This window comes from Notamacropus eugenii, chromosome 6 (assembly GCF_028372415.1).
Source record: "Notamacropus eugenii isolate mMacEug1 chromosome 6, mMacEug1.pri_v2, whole genome shotgun sequence".
Lineage (NCBI taxonomy): Eukaryota > Metazoa > Chordata > Mammalia > Diprotodontia > Macropodidae > Notamacropus > Notamacropus eugenii.
Window position 1 is genome coordinate 370,133,571 of NC_092877.1, and position 13,350 is coordinate 370,146,920.

The following is a 13,350-nucleotide window of genomic DNA, read 5'->3' on the forward strand; positions in this document are numbered from 1 at the left end:
CAAATCAGTCCTAAAAGATAATTACTACAATCTTTATTTTCGTTTTATTCATGAGGAAAGTGAGACTCAGAGAAGTTATATCACTTGCTTTGGATGCCTAATCCAATGAATGCTGGGAGATCAAACTCTTGAGTTCAAGTTATGTTCTCATTTGACTTACATCACACTCATCCAAGTAGTCCTGCTCAGGGCAGGCGAGCCCATTATAGTGTCATATCTATTTAAATATCAACTGATGTACAGTTGAAAACGGAATTTGGCTGCCCAGAAGCACAACTTCCATTTGAATAATTATTTCTCTGAGCTTAACTGTCCTCTGCAATGTCATTTCATCTAAAGATGTAGTTTCATAGAGCTAACTGGTGGCATTAAGAATGAGCCAGCCGAGAGGAAAACATAGGCTTGGAGTAGAATGGGCTGTCTTGAGAAGTTCTGGTCTTCCTCATTAGAGATCTTCAAACAAAGACTGGGACACCTGGGAAACTCTAGGAGAGATTCTCTTTTGGACTGAATCTGATGGGCTCTGAGGTCCTGCTGAACTCAACAACAAGCCTGTATGTTCTCATCAGATCATCTTCCTATGCTTATTGCACAGGGCACGTACGGGGAAAAAAGCAAAGGCATGGAGCCTCATTTGTTCCTACCCATCCCTTCCAGGCTGATGAATTCTAGGTTTTGCCTGTACCCAGAAAAATGGGGTCCTAGATCTGAGTCTGTCCTGCTCTCACCACCCACTTATAATTAGTAAACCTGACATGATCAAAGGCAAAGCTGTTTGCTGCAGGACCTGACAAATATACAACCGTGGATCACAAAAATAGTTTGTATAATTATGAAAAAGGCATTTTATTTACTATGCATTGTAGCCTGAGGCAGAATCAAAAGCTTATTTTTAACTGAAAGGATTTTAGAGCCTGGGATTTTTAAGAGTCATGGTAGTGTTTGTGCCCTTTAAAAAAAAAAAAAGATTACATTTGTGTGTATAAGCAAATGTTAGCAAAGCATGTAATATTTTCTCTCATGTTTATCTTTTAATGGAAAGATTAAAATAAAATAGCACTTTAAATTGAACTCGTGCAGCGTGTTTTTACAATTTTTTTCCAGCCATATTTCTTGTTTTATCTTTCCTGTCCACATTTGAATTACATTTTTAATTGCAAATTCAGTACTGTTCCCAAAAGGTGTGCCGCCTAGAGAACAGGACATTGGGTGGCAAGGCTGGTGATGACCTCCGGATTCTCTGAGTTCATTGTCAGAAGATGTCGGCTGAATTGAAATGATGTGTGTGTGTGTGTGTGTGTGTGTGTGTGTGTGTGTGTGTGTGTGTGTATGAATGCATTCCATTAGGCGCTTTTATCTTCCTCAAGGCATGTGGATTGTCCTTTGTCCTTGTCACACAGGGCTAGCTGCTCTTCCAGATGGTGAAATGAGCTGCCTGTTTGCTACAGATTTGAGGATGACCTGAGCAGAGGCACAGTGATGGTGGCTTCCTGGGCAGGCCTGGGGGGAGTGTTTAAAGGCAAGGGGGATCATATAAGGTGCTGGTAGGAAGGGTGAAGGGGTCAAGTAGGCTCGACTTCATAGCCCCGTTCATCCTGTATCTACTGATTTCCATGTCAACCTCGTCTTTATCAAGCTAAATTTGGGAATCACAGTCTCAGGAGAAAGGGAACTCAGAGGATGTCAAACCAAACTCACAGCTAAGGGAGAATCCTCTCGCAGCATATCCAAGGTCATCCATCCTTTGCTGCAAGATCTCTCATGAACATTGTACATAGTAACAGCCACAGTGTGAGATGATTGGCTTTGATAAACTTAGCTTTCTCAGCAATACGAAGACCTAAAACAATTCCAAAAGCCTCAAGATGGAAAATGCCATCCATATCCAGAGAAAGAACTATGGAGTCAGAATGTAGATCGAAGCAAACTATTTTCTTTTGTTTTTTTCTTTCTCATGGTTCCTCCCATTTGTTCTAATGCTTCCATACAATATGACTAATGTGAAAATATGTTTAATAGTAATGTATATGTAGAATCTAGATCAGATTGCATGCCATATTCAGGAGGAAGAAGGGGAGGGGGAAAATTTATGAAACTTATGGAAGGGAATGTTGAAAACTAAAAATAAATAAGTTAACCTATAAAAAAGATCTTTCATGAAGGTGAACCCATTACTTCCCTTGGCAGTCCACTCCCCTTTTAGACAACAAGTTGTTAGAGAGCACCCTCATCCCAACACTTTGTTGTCTTTCTTACCCAGGGTTACACAGGTAGCCAGTGTGGAAGGGTGGATTCAAACTCAGGTCTCTCAGAGTTTTACATCTAGCCTTCTTTCTACCATGTTTCATTCTTTTATTTAAAATGAGGTTATCATTTAGATAGACCACCATGAAATATGGATTTCAGGCATCTCTGCAAAGCAGCAAAACTTGAAAAGAGTCATGGACTATTAATTGATGTCATTCATTGAATTCATATTGGATCCATTTTTGGTCTTGCCAGATTCTTCAGATCAGATTGTATGTCTCTTTGGCTGAGTGTCCCCATGGCCCATATTCCAGTCTGGTGATTATCACTACCCTTACCACAGGCATTATTTTGATGGATATCAAGAACAGGTGGAACCAGTCACAGATAGTAATGGCTGATAACTATCTATGATCTCAATAGAATTATAATTTCTTTGCTTTTCTTAACAAATGGTACTGGGGCTCCAGCAGTATATGTCAGTATTATGTCAACATTCATCATCTAGGGACAATAAAAAAAAATTCTACAGAGCCCCTGTTCTTCAGGGAGTAGAACTGACCTGCTGGAGTTGGTGCTCCTGGGTCCAGGTGAAATTTAAGGTCATCATATTGGTTATATGGAGCTAATTTCTCTGCTTCAACAGAGCTACCTTCCCCACCTTCACAATGATTTGGATAGTATTGATGCTGGTGAGAGAGTTCAGGGTCTGGCAGGGCTGGCATTAATATGAATTAGTTCCAGGAAATTGAATTCTGGTGACCTTCCTTGCCTTCTCTGAATTATGCAATGGTGGCCAGTGCTTCTACGATTTCCCTTGGAAGAGAGATTACTGGGTTATAGTTGGGTTGACTACTTCATTGTACCTCCTGACTTGGACCCTTCCACAATCTACTGGTAATCATTGGTAGGTTGATGAGTGATGAATTAGCTTTTGAGCTAATTCATCCCAGAGAGCCATGATTAAATTATTACCAATCTTGGTCTTATTTTACTTTATTCCCTTTATATCTTTTCTATTCTTGTCCAGTTGGACAGCTAGTTGTTTACCTTGTGTGAAATGTCATCTCCTGTTTGTGTATCTTTGCTTGAGGGGCACCCACCCCCAAGCCTGAAATGGACTCCTCTCTTAGTTCTGTGTGGTGGAATTCTTCAATTCCCTCAGCAGATTGAGCTGCGTCTTCTTTCCAAGGCTATTCCTGGTTCCCCTTTCCTTCTAGTTATCAACACTCTCCCACCTGAATTTACTTCGTATCATCTTGTATGTACTTCGTATTTAATTACTTATAAATTTACTTATTTGGTCACACTATATATCTCTCATTGAAGGTAAGCTCCTAGGGGGCAACATGGTGTTCTGAATTGATCACTGGACCTGGAGTCAGGCAAACAGAGATTCAAATTCTGTTCCAGAAACTTTACTTCCCAGATGAAGTCCCATTGGTCACTTAACTTCACTCACCTCAGTTTCTTCATCTGTAAAATGAGAGATTTAGATGAGCTAACCTCTCTGATCCTTTTTAGCTTTTGGTTATGATCCTATGGAGAGGGCATGGGCTCCAATGGATCTCAGAGGCCATCTTGTCTCACGCAAAGACGCCCTTCTGCACTCCTTTCAACAAGGGGTCATTTGATCTTTTCCTAAAGACCGTTAGTGAGAGACATACCTCTACCAAATGATGTGCCTTATTCCACTTTGGATAGGATTCCTTGTACATCAAAGTGAAATGTGCAGATCCCACTGATAACTCCTAATCATTTCCTTGGGGTCATGTAGAACATGTCTAATCCTTCTGCCATAGGATAGCCTTTCAAATATTTTATACAGCTATCATGGTCCCCTTGGTTTTTCCCCTTTCCAAGTTAAATATTCATAATTCCTTCAACCTAATCTTATATGCCATGATCTCAAGATGCTTCATCCTGGCTGCCTTCTGAACAAATAGCATGCTAATTATTGAACTTATTATTTCTTATTAATTGAAGCTTGTTTTCTCAGAATTTTTGTTTAATAGCAATCCAGTCTGGTTCCAGTTCTTACGTGTCCTTGAAAGTAAGAAAACTAAATTTCTTCTCAAATACTTTAGAATTGATATTTCTCACTCATTCAAATTAGATTTCTTTCTTAGTCCAAATAAATAAGATTTTATATTATCAACATCATGTTGTTCCTAGCCTCTCCAAACAATTTCCAAGTATTATTTACAAGGAGAAGGAGTAAATAATCATGTGTCGTCAACAAGCTTTATTGAATGCCTTTCTACTATGTGCCAGACACTGTACTAAGTGTTCGGGATACAAAGCAAGGCAAAAGTCATGGTCTCTGCCTCCAAGGGAACTCATAGTCTAATGGGAGAGACGACATACAAACAACTATGAATGAAGGAGAGACGCAGGTTGAATTAGAGATAATCATCTAAGAGAAGGCACTAATCTTAAGGGGATTCATCAAAAGCTTCTTGAAGAAGGTGGGGCCTAAAGGAGACCAGGAAGGAAGGCCACATGTCCTTTCTGCTAGAAGCACACACTCTGCTAGTCTGATACCAATACTTTTCTTAACATTTTTTACTTCCTCCTTGAATGATTCCATGACCAAAGTAAAGACAATCGTTCTGGAGGATCGGTACTTTGCACTCAGTTTCACTTGGGCCTCTGAAAATCTGAGCATTCTGACCTGTAGCCTCCGTGATTCCACAGGGGCTTGATACCTTGCGGTTGATGGTGAGCTTCTGAGAAAGTCACTTTCTTGTAGACGTTCCACTTAGCTTCAGATAAGCAGTCCAACAGAGACGGAGGAGCAGAGTATACTAAAAGGGAGCAGGCAGGGTTACGGGTCACAGGTAGGGGCACTGAGGAGGAGGAGAAAGAACATGGAGAGGGAACCATACAGAAAGATGGATTTTCCAGGCCAAGGAAGAAAGTGGAGCCTGTTTTCATTTTTTTAACCGAAAGGTTGAAGCTTGGTTTAAAGAAAGGTCATTCATTCAGGAGAAAAGAGCCCTCAGCTGCCTTTGGTCAGCAAGTTGGATACCTAAGTTTTTATCCTTGTCAAGTTGGCCAGTCAGCTGTTCACCTTGTGCAAAATTCCATCTTCTACCTTATGTATGCAGCCAGTACACTGTATACAGACCTTTGTATTACCAAGTTGTCCGTTAACATTCCCCAGACTCAGCACCAAGTTGCAAACAAGGAGAGGAGGTTTTCAGCCACACTCAGTCAATCACTAAGTCAAAAAGCATTTATGAAGCTCCCACTGGGTACCAGGCTCTGGGTTAAACACTGTGGATGCAAAAGAAAGCAGAAATCTAGCCCTTGCTCTCTGTTGGGTCATGGTTTAATGCAAACAACTATGAAAAGAGAAGATATAAACAGCATAGAAAAAAGGGAGTCTCAGAGGGCAGCAGCTCTCAAAGAGCATCTGTTAAATTAAAGACCGGTTGTGAAGTGTCTCAGGAGAGGGAATATAAACTTTGGTGGCCTTGGAGATCCTGAAAGGGCTGGAATGAACCAAGTCCCCTCTGAGCTCTCATTCAGGTGAGGAGCAGACCCAGGGAGCTCCGAGGCTCCAAGGCCAGTGGAGTCCATGTTCCACACATTGAGTAAGCTGAGAAGGATTTGAGATGTGCCTTATGACTTGGAATGGCTTATTATTACAAGGATGGCTAAAGATAGATGGGAATTTTGGCTACAGTAGCTCACCAAGGCCATGCATCTAGGCAGGGAAGGTATTCAATCTGAATCAAATGATTGGATGAAGCTTGATTGAGTGCTTACTGTGTAGCAAGTGTGGGGGTCCCTCTCACCTATGTAGAACCAGAAGGGACCTCAGAGGTCAGCTAGTCCAACCCCATCTTGTCAGTTGAAGAAAATGAGGTATAGGAAGGCTACATGACTCACCCATGGTTACACAGGTAATAACTATAAGAAGGAGGATTTAAAACCAGATTCTCTTGACTCCAGAGCCTTTCTAATACAAAAGTAATGACATTCACTGGGGAGATTCATGTAGGAGGATAGTGGCCACAGGGCAGAATTTTGTTTTTGGAAATGAACAGGGATGGTAGGGGGAGGGAAATAGATTGGCCTTTCCAGCAGGGATGGCAGTTATTGACTGGGTTGTTTTCAAAACCAGAAGGTGGGGGGTAGGGATGCTTGGAGGTTACAGAGACAAGTGGCTGGGAAAAGATGCAGGTATGCACCTCCCTCCCTTGTCAACACTAGAGCAATGTCAGAGGCCAAATTCAAACCAGAGCCAATTTACTTTCTTCCACTATTATGAGGTGCTCATATTGATTTAAAGTCACTCCCATTCATACCAACTAACTTTATGGGACTATTTCAAGAAATAGTGATGTTTTAAAAGCAAGAGGTCATCAAACTTATTTAATTATAAATAACCAAGAAATTAACCAATTCAGGCACTCATTGATCAAGAGGAAGAGGGTTGGCTTATGGCAGCAATTTGGGAATTGAATCTTCTCTGGTAAGGCCTCTGGTCCCTCCTGTGGAGGGAAATAAGACTGACAAAGAGATAACTGAGGATTGTTGGAGGACAGAATGTCCACACTAATAAATCACTGCTCCTTGAAAGTACTAAATATATATTTTTAAATAACACATCTAGAAAATATATTCAGTGATAGTTGAATATTCCATCCTTCTTCTAGGAGAGCCTGCACTAACAATATCCTTGGTAACCTATGCTTGCCTTCAACATATTCAGAGAAGACTGCCTAGCATCCCCATCATAGCTCTTAGAGTGAGAGGTTTTCAAAGCCAGATCCAAATCCTGGTTGCTTCAGTTGAGATCATCTCCTAGACTGTTATTCTGGAGGCCATGATGAAAGCAGGATGGGGGTATCAGTGAAGCATTTCCCAAATGTCTAAAAGTATCAGTAAGTCCTTCTTTAATCTTCTTTTTTTTCCTAAATAAACAGAGACACGAACCATTTCTTCTCCAAGTCTTCATTCATTTTTTTCTGGTTTCCCTTGGATCTCATTCTATCCCCTCTTTAGATCAGTTTTGATTTTAGGATCTGAAGCACAACACTGCAATGAGGACCTAGCTTACATGTCATTGGAAAAAGTTTTTGTAAGTCCAACATTTCTTCCTTTTTATTCTACACTGGACAGGGGAATATATATTTTTTAAAGCTAATCAAGTAACTTAAATAAATATAAGAGTGTGTATGTGTATGCATATCTGGTGAGAGATGCTGAGCAGGGACAAAGGAAAGGAAGACTTTCCCTTCTATCTTTCTCCTGCAGCCTTGCAGTCTTACAGCTCTGCTTTGCCTCAGACTATAGCTCCAGGACAACATTGGTGAGGCGGGACCAAATCATCCCCAAGGATCGCTATACTTAGAATCATAGTCTCATAAATTTAGTGTTGGAAGGGAGCTTAGAGGACATCAAGCTAAATCCTGTCATCTCACAAAGAAATTAAAGTTGATAGAGATTAAGTGATTTGTCCAGGGTTATATAACTAATAAGTATCTGGAGTGGGATTTGAACCAGTGTCTTCCTGACTCCAATTTCAGTGCCCTATCTTCTCTACCAAGACCCCATGTAGTCTCTATGGACATAGCATCACACCTGTGGGTTTGTAGATAAGTCAACGACACTTATGATAGTCAACAAGGCACAAGCTCTGCCTGTGTGCCAAGTACTGTGCTACATGCTGGAGATTTAAAGAAAGACGAAAACATGGGCCCTGCCCCAAAGGGATAATGAGTACCAAGCCTTCATCAGCGGAGGATCAAAAAGCCTGACTTGCATTTGATATAATTGTTCTCTGCTCAGATGGATTAACTCAAACCTTTCTCTAACTGAGTTCTCCAGTTCTCCAAGCTGTGAAGACTTCTTTGATTTCAACCTGTTGAGAAAGTGCCAACGTTTTTGCTCAGTGGAGAGTGAATGCATTTGAACACACTTTTATCATTGTGTTCCCAGTGGTTGTCTCACATCATGTAACCACCTGAAATGTCAACAATCTCCTTTCTATAGGCACACAAGTAGTCTGTCCTATGATTAATATTTGACTTTTAAAAAATGCATCTTTTGATCTTACAAGATTTAAGAACCACTATCCTCTCTCCTCAACTTAATCTAATTTTCTTATTTTTATTGGCCATTATATTGGTGAGTTGACATTTGTTACTTCTGATCAAACATTTGTTTTCCTGACTGTTAATAAGATCAAAGATAAGAGATGTATTAGTCATCTCTCTGACTCTTATTTTATAGATTAGACGACTGAAGCCCAGGGAAGTTATCACACAAATTGTGTGTTGGGAACCCCACTTGATCTGTATGGCCCTGGGTCACTTCCAGGGGTCTCCATATTCTGGTTCATAGATGAAGATCTTGGAGACAGAGATCCAAGCAATCACCTGGATCACATTAAAGTATCAGGGGAACGGGACTACATCAGAGAGGATTGGACAATGAAGTAGGGAGAGCCACCCACTCCATGGACATGGTATATAATTTCTCTGTCTCTGTCTCTCTCTCTCTCTCTCTGCCTTTATCTTTCTGTCTCTGTTTTTGTCTCTCTCCTTCTCCCTCTTCTTCTTTAGGTCTCTTTTTCTGTTTTTGTCTCTGTCTCTCTGTTACCCTCTTTCTTTCTATTTCTGTCTTCCTCATTCCTGTATCTCTCTAACTACGAGTGAGAGGTGGGTTATCAGTGCCCTTCCTTTTCTTTCCCTCTCATTCATGGGGCAAACATCTGCTGTTTGGGGTTTGGGTATCTGGGTGTCTTTTCTGCCTCCTTTTTCTTTCCATTTGCATGCAGCCAAACAATGATAATGAGAGATGAAATTGTGGGAAGTCAGAGCTCTTCGCTCTCCAGTTGACGCTGGCTACATTACAAAAGGAAGTACTTCTCACAATTCCTATAGTTTCTTGGAGAGATTGACAAGAGGAGGACCCCAATCCCTGCAAAGATTCCCAGAAGACATTGACCTTGACAAAGACCCCCAAAGAAGATCAGATAGCCTCCATTTGGGAGGTTCAAATGCAAAGCAAGCTCATAGAAATCAGAGCCCTTGGGCAAGTACGGTCTTTTATAAACAAGAGACCCTATAAACATAGAGAGAATAATATGTATACATCCATATATATATACACACATATATGTACAAACACACTCATGTGATGTTCAGTCATTTTTCAGTCTCTTTGCATTTGGGGTTTCTCAGCAAAGACACTGGAATGGTTTACCATTTACTCCTCCAGCTTATTTTACATATGAGGAAACTGAGGCAAACAGGGTGAAGTGACTTGTCCAGGGCCACACAGCTAGAAAGTGTCTGAAGTCAGATTTTAACTCAGGCAGATGAGTCTTCCTGACTCCAGACCTGACTCTTCATCCACTGTGCCACTTCCATGCTCCATAAACATATATTCGTATGTGTATACCTAGATTTAGTTCTTGAAGAAAAAGTGAGCCAAGCCCAGAAAAAAGGTATCCTTCCTCTCTCTAGGGTGAGTTGCCACTCTTTAAACCTGCTTGCATTCAGACATCTCTTACTTAACAAGAACTATCTCCTTAAGTGCTACATAGGGAGGAAACATTACTCCGTATTTTTTGCCCATGGGAGTCTACTTATTCTTTGAATATGACTTGCAGTCATGTACAAATGTAACATGGGGATACAACCTTCTTCTATCTAGTTGACATAAGTGCCAGAGGGAGGATTTGAATTCAGGTCCTTGACCTGGAGAACCAGTATGATTTCCACTCTTCATGCTACTATGAGATGACCACTTTGATCTTAAAAGTCATTTCCCCTAATCGTCTTAAATACTGATTCATGGGACTTTCAGAAGGATTAGTGACATCAATTTGAAAACAAAAAGTCACAAAATTTATTTTACTAATAAATATCCAAGAACTTGTGATCATTCTCAACCTACTGCCTGTTCTGACATTGGATCTAAGGCTCTGGAGTCTCCTTTTTATCTCAGTCCTTGCTTCTTAAAGAAGGCTCCCTGGATTGGTCTCCTCTGTCTCCATTTCCCATTAGATCTGGGACCTAGATGGTTTTGATTTGAAATGACCCTAGTTACCCAAGGCAATGACAATGTGAGATTAAATACCTCATATTAGCGCTATGAACTTAGCAGCAATTTGAAGTGGTGTGGCCTGGGTCGGTAGAGTTTAATGACTAATTAAGTTATTGAAATGAAATTGGACATCATTAGGAAAATAGAACATCAACAAAAATATGAAATAAAACTACAGGATGGGAAACATTTAAGAAAATAATTTGGAGAGTCAACATCTAGTTGATGTTATTGAACTGGTAGGTCATTTTTAAAAGGAAGTGTGCTTTCCAACCCAAGAAGGTATCTCTTGGAGAGTTTACATAACTGACCTCCTTTGATTAAAGTAATAGAAAATTGATCTGTAGGTTCTACAAAATAGTTTTTCATGTGACATAGGAGTAAAAAGGAAGAAAACTAAATTCTATCCAAATCAGCTCAAGCAGGAGGTAAACAGCTGGGATTCTTACAGGCAATAAATGAAATGCCTGAAGGCAACTTTAATACACTTTGCTAAATGCTTCCTCTAAATGCTTCTCTCATGGCTCCAAATTGCCAAAAGGGTTCGCATCTTTGAACTAAACCATGCTGAGTTTATTAAGGAAACTCCAAGTAGATTCAGGCTGGCTTTCTGCTTCCATGCTGTGGGACCCAGGGCAGTCAGATTCTTTCTTCCTCTTCTTCAAACAAAGTGAGCCAATGAACCTACTGACTTCAATGGGAATTCTGCAGAAGGATCGGGCATTGAAGGTTAAAGCCAAAATTTGGGGCTTTGACAATATGATCACTTACGCTTCCTAGGACTGGAATGTATTGAAATGTTGATTGGTTCAAATAGTTGACTAATTTGTGTGTTTGTGTATGCATGCATGCATGGGTGTATGTGTGCATGTGTGCCTATGTGCATGTGTGTGTATGTATGTGTGTGTGTGTATGTGTGAAAGTGAGAGAGGGAGAGAGAGAGACAGGGAGGAAGGGAGGAGGAGGAGGAGAGGAGGAGGAAGGGATAGACAGAGAAAGACTGAGAGACAGAGAGCTGGGGAGGATGTTTAGAGTTAAGTGACTATTGGCAAGCATTGATAGAAATTGTCTGTAGTTATAGTTTTTACTTTCACCTGGACAGCAGGCAAAGTGTTTGAGGTTAATCGTTTAAAAGCACTTTTTGATTTAATTATGAGCATGATGTTTATGAATTATTTTTTTCCCCTGAAAGCATGAAAATGTGCCTATGTAGCTGTGTCTTGTCACTTGGCTAAATTGAAGATTGGAAACATGATCCCAGGCTGAAAAACGAGTCAGAGAAAGTCTCCTGGTGCTTTTAACATAATGATAGATATTTTACATCCATAGCTTTCTTTAAACATATTTGTCAACATTAATCAACACCAAATAAAGTCTTCAGCCTGGTATCTGTTTTAAGATAATGTTTTTCAACTTAAAACAGAAAGATGACGAAGTCTAGTGGATAGAACACTGAACCTAGAGTCAGGAAGACTTGGGTCCAAATCCTGCCTCAGAAAATTACTAGCAGTGTGACCTTGGGCAAGTCATTTAACCTTTCTCAGACTAGGTTTCTTCACCCTTAAAATATCTCGATTGGATTCAATGGCTTCTAAGATCCCTTTCAGTTCTAAATCTAGAGGCAAAATTTTTTATGCTGATACAAAAATTTAGAGAATCTACCCCAAATGTTCACATGGACTGTTTGTGGCCCACCTGTGGCAGAACATTCCAAGCTCACATTGGTTTAATCAGCCAATTGACCTTGATTCCAACATAGTGATGTCATTTTGGTCCTCTTTCAGAATGGACGGCAACCAACCAACTAACCAACTAACCAATCAAATCTAGAGATAGCCAAGCAGCACAGCATAGCTAGAGTATATGTAGTGGTAATCCTCAGAGGGGAGCAGCTAGAATTGGGAGGATGGGAAAAGGAGTCTTGGAGAAAGAGGGATTTTAACGGGGACTTAGAAGACACCACGGACGCCAGGAGGGAGACGAAGACAGAGAGTCCTTTAAGTATGAGGGACAGCCAATAAAATGCAAGGCATGGAGACTTGGAGTGTCTTGTATAAGGGACAACAGGAAGCCCAGGGGCACTGATTGAAGAGTCTGTGAAGCCTACTAGCTGAGTGAGCCTGGGCAAGCAACTTTCCGGGCTTGAGTTTTTTCATCTACCAAAAGGGGAAGATTTTAGCACTTACCTCATAGGGTTGTTGTGAGGATCAAATAAAAGAGTTAACCTTTATAAAGCACTTGGAAATGTTAAAGAGCGATTTATGGTACCTATTGTTGTTAAATCTATATTGTCTACCGTTGTTTTTGTGTCATGGACCCCTCTTACTCTCTGGTAAAACCTGTGGACTCGTCAGAATTATTTTTTAAAATTCCTAATTGAAGGAAATTTTTAAAAATTCAGATGTATTTTAGTGAAATAAAGATGATTCCCCCCTCCCATCCAAGCTCATGAACTCCCTGAAACCTAAACCCCTGTGCTGAAGTCTTCTTCCAATACCTTATTATGGTGAGATAAAAAGGTGGCTACAGGTACCTAAAGGCTAGGCTAGTGTGTGGAAAGTTCTGGTGAGTCCTGCACCAAACTGGAAGACTGCTGGGCATAAGCCTGGCAGCAGTCTGTGGGAGGCTGTTCTCTTAAGAGTGGCATGACTCACTTGAAGGGACTCATCCCCCAGAGGTCAGCGGTCAGATGATGGATTTTGATAACCACAGTAACTCATGAGGACTGTTTATTGGGCCCTGTGATGCATAGTGATGGATCCCAAAGATAGCCTGCAAATGAGAGAAGCATGGGCCATGGGTCATTGCTTTCCCGTTTATCACAATTCGTATTTTCCCAGGACACAAACTGATTTATTTTAGGCACTGACTTATTCTGACCTGCACATCTAATACTGGATCATGGAGTACAATCAATGCATCTCAACCTTTGGCGTTTGATATTTCCTTGCTGAATTTTACATTGTCCAAAATTAAACAAACAAACAAATAAACCCTAACCAACCATCATTAATTTTAGTTGTATTTCAAGCATGG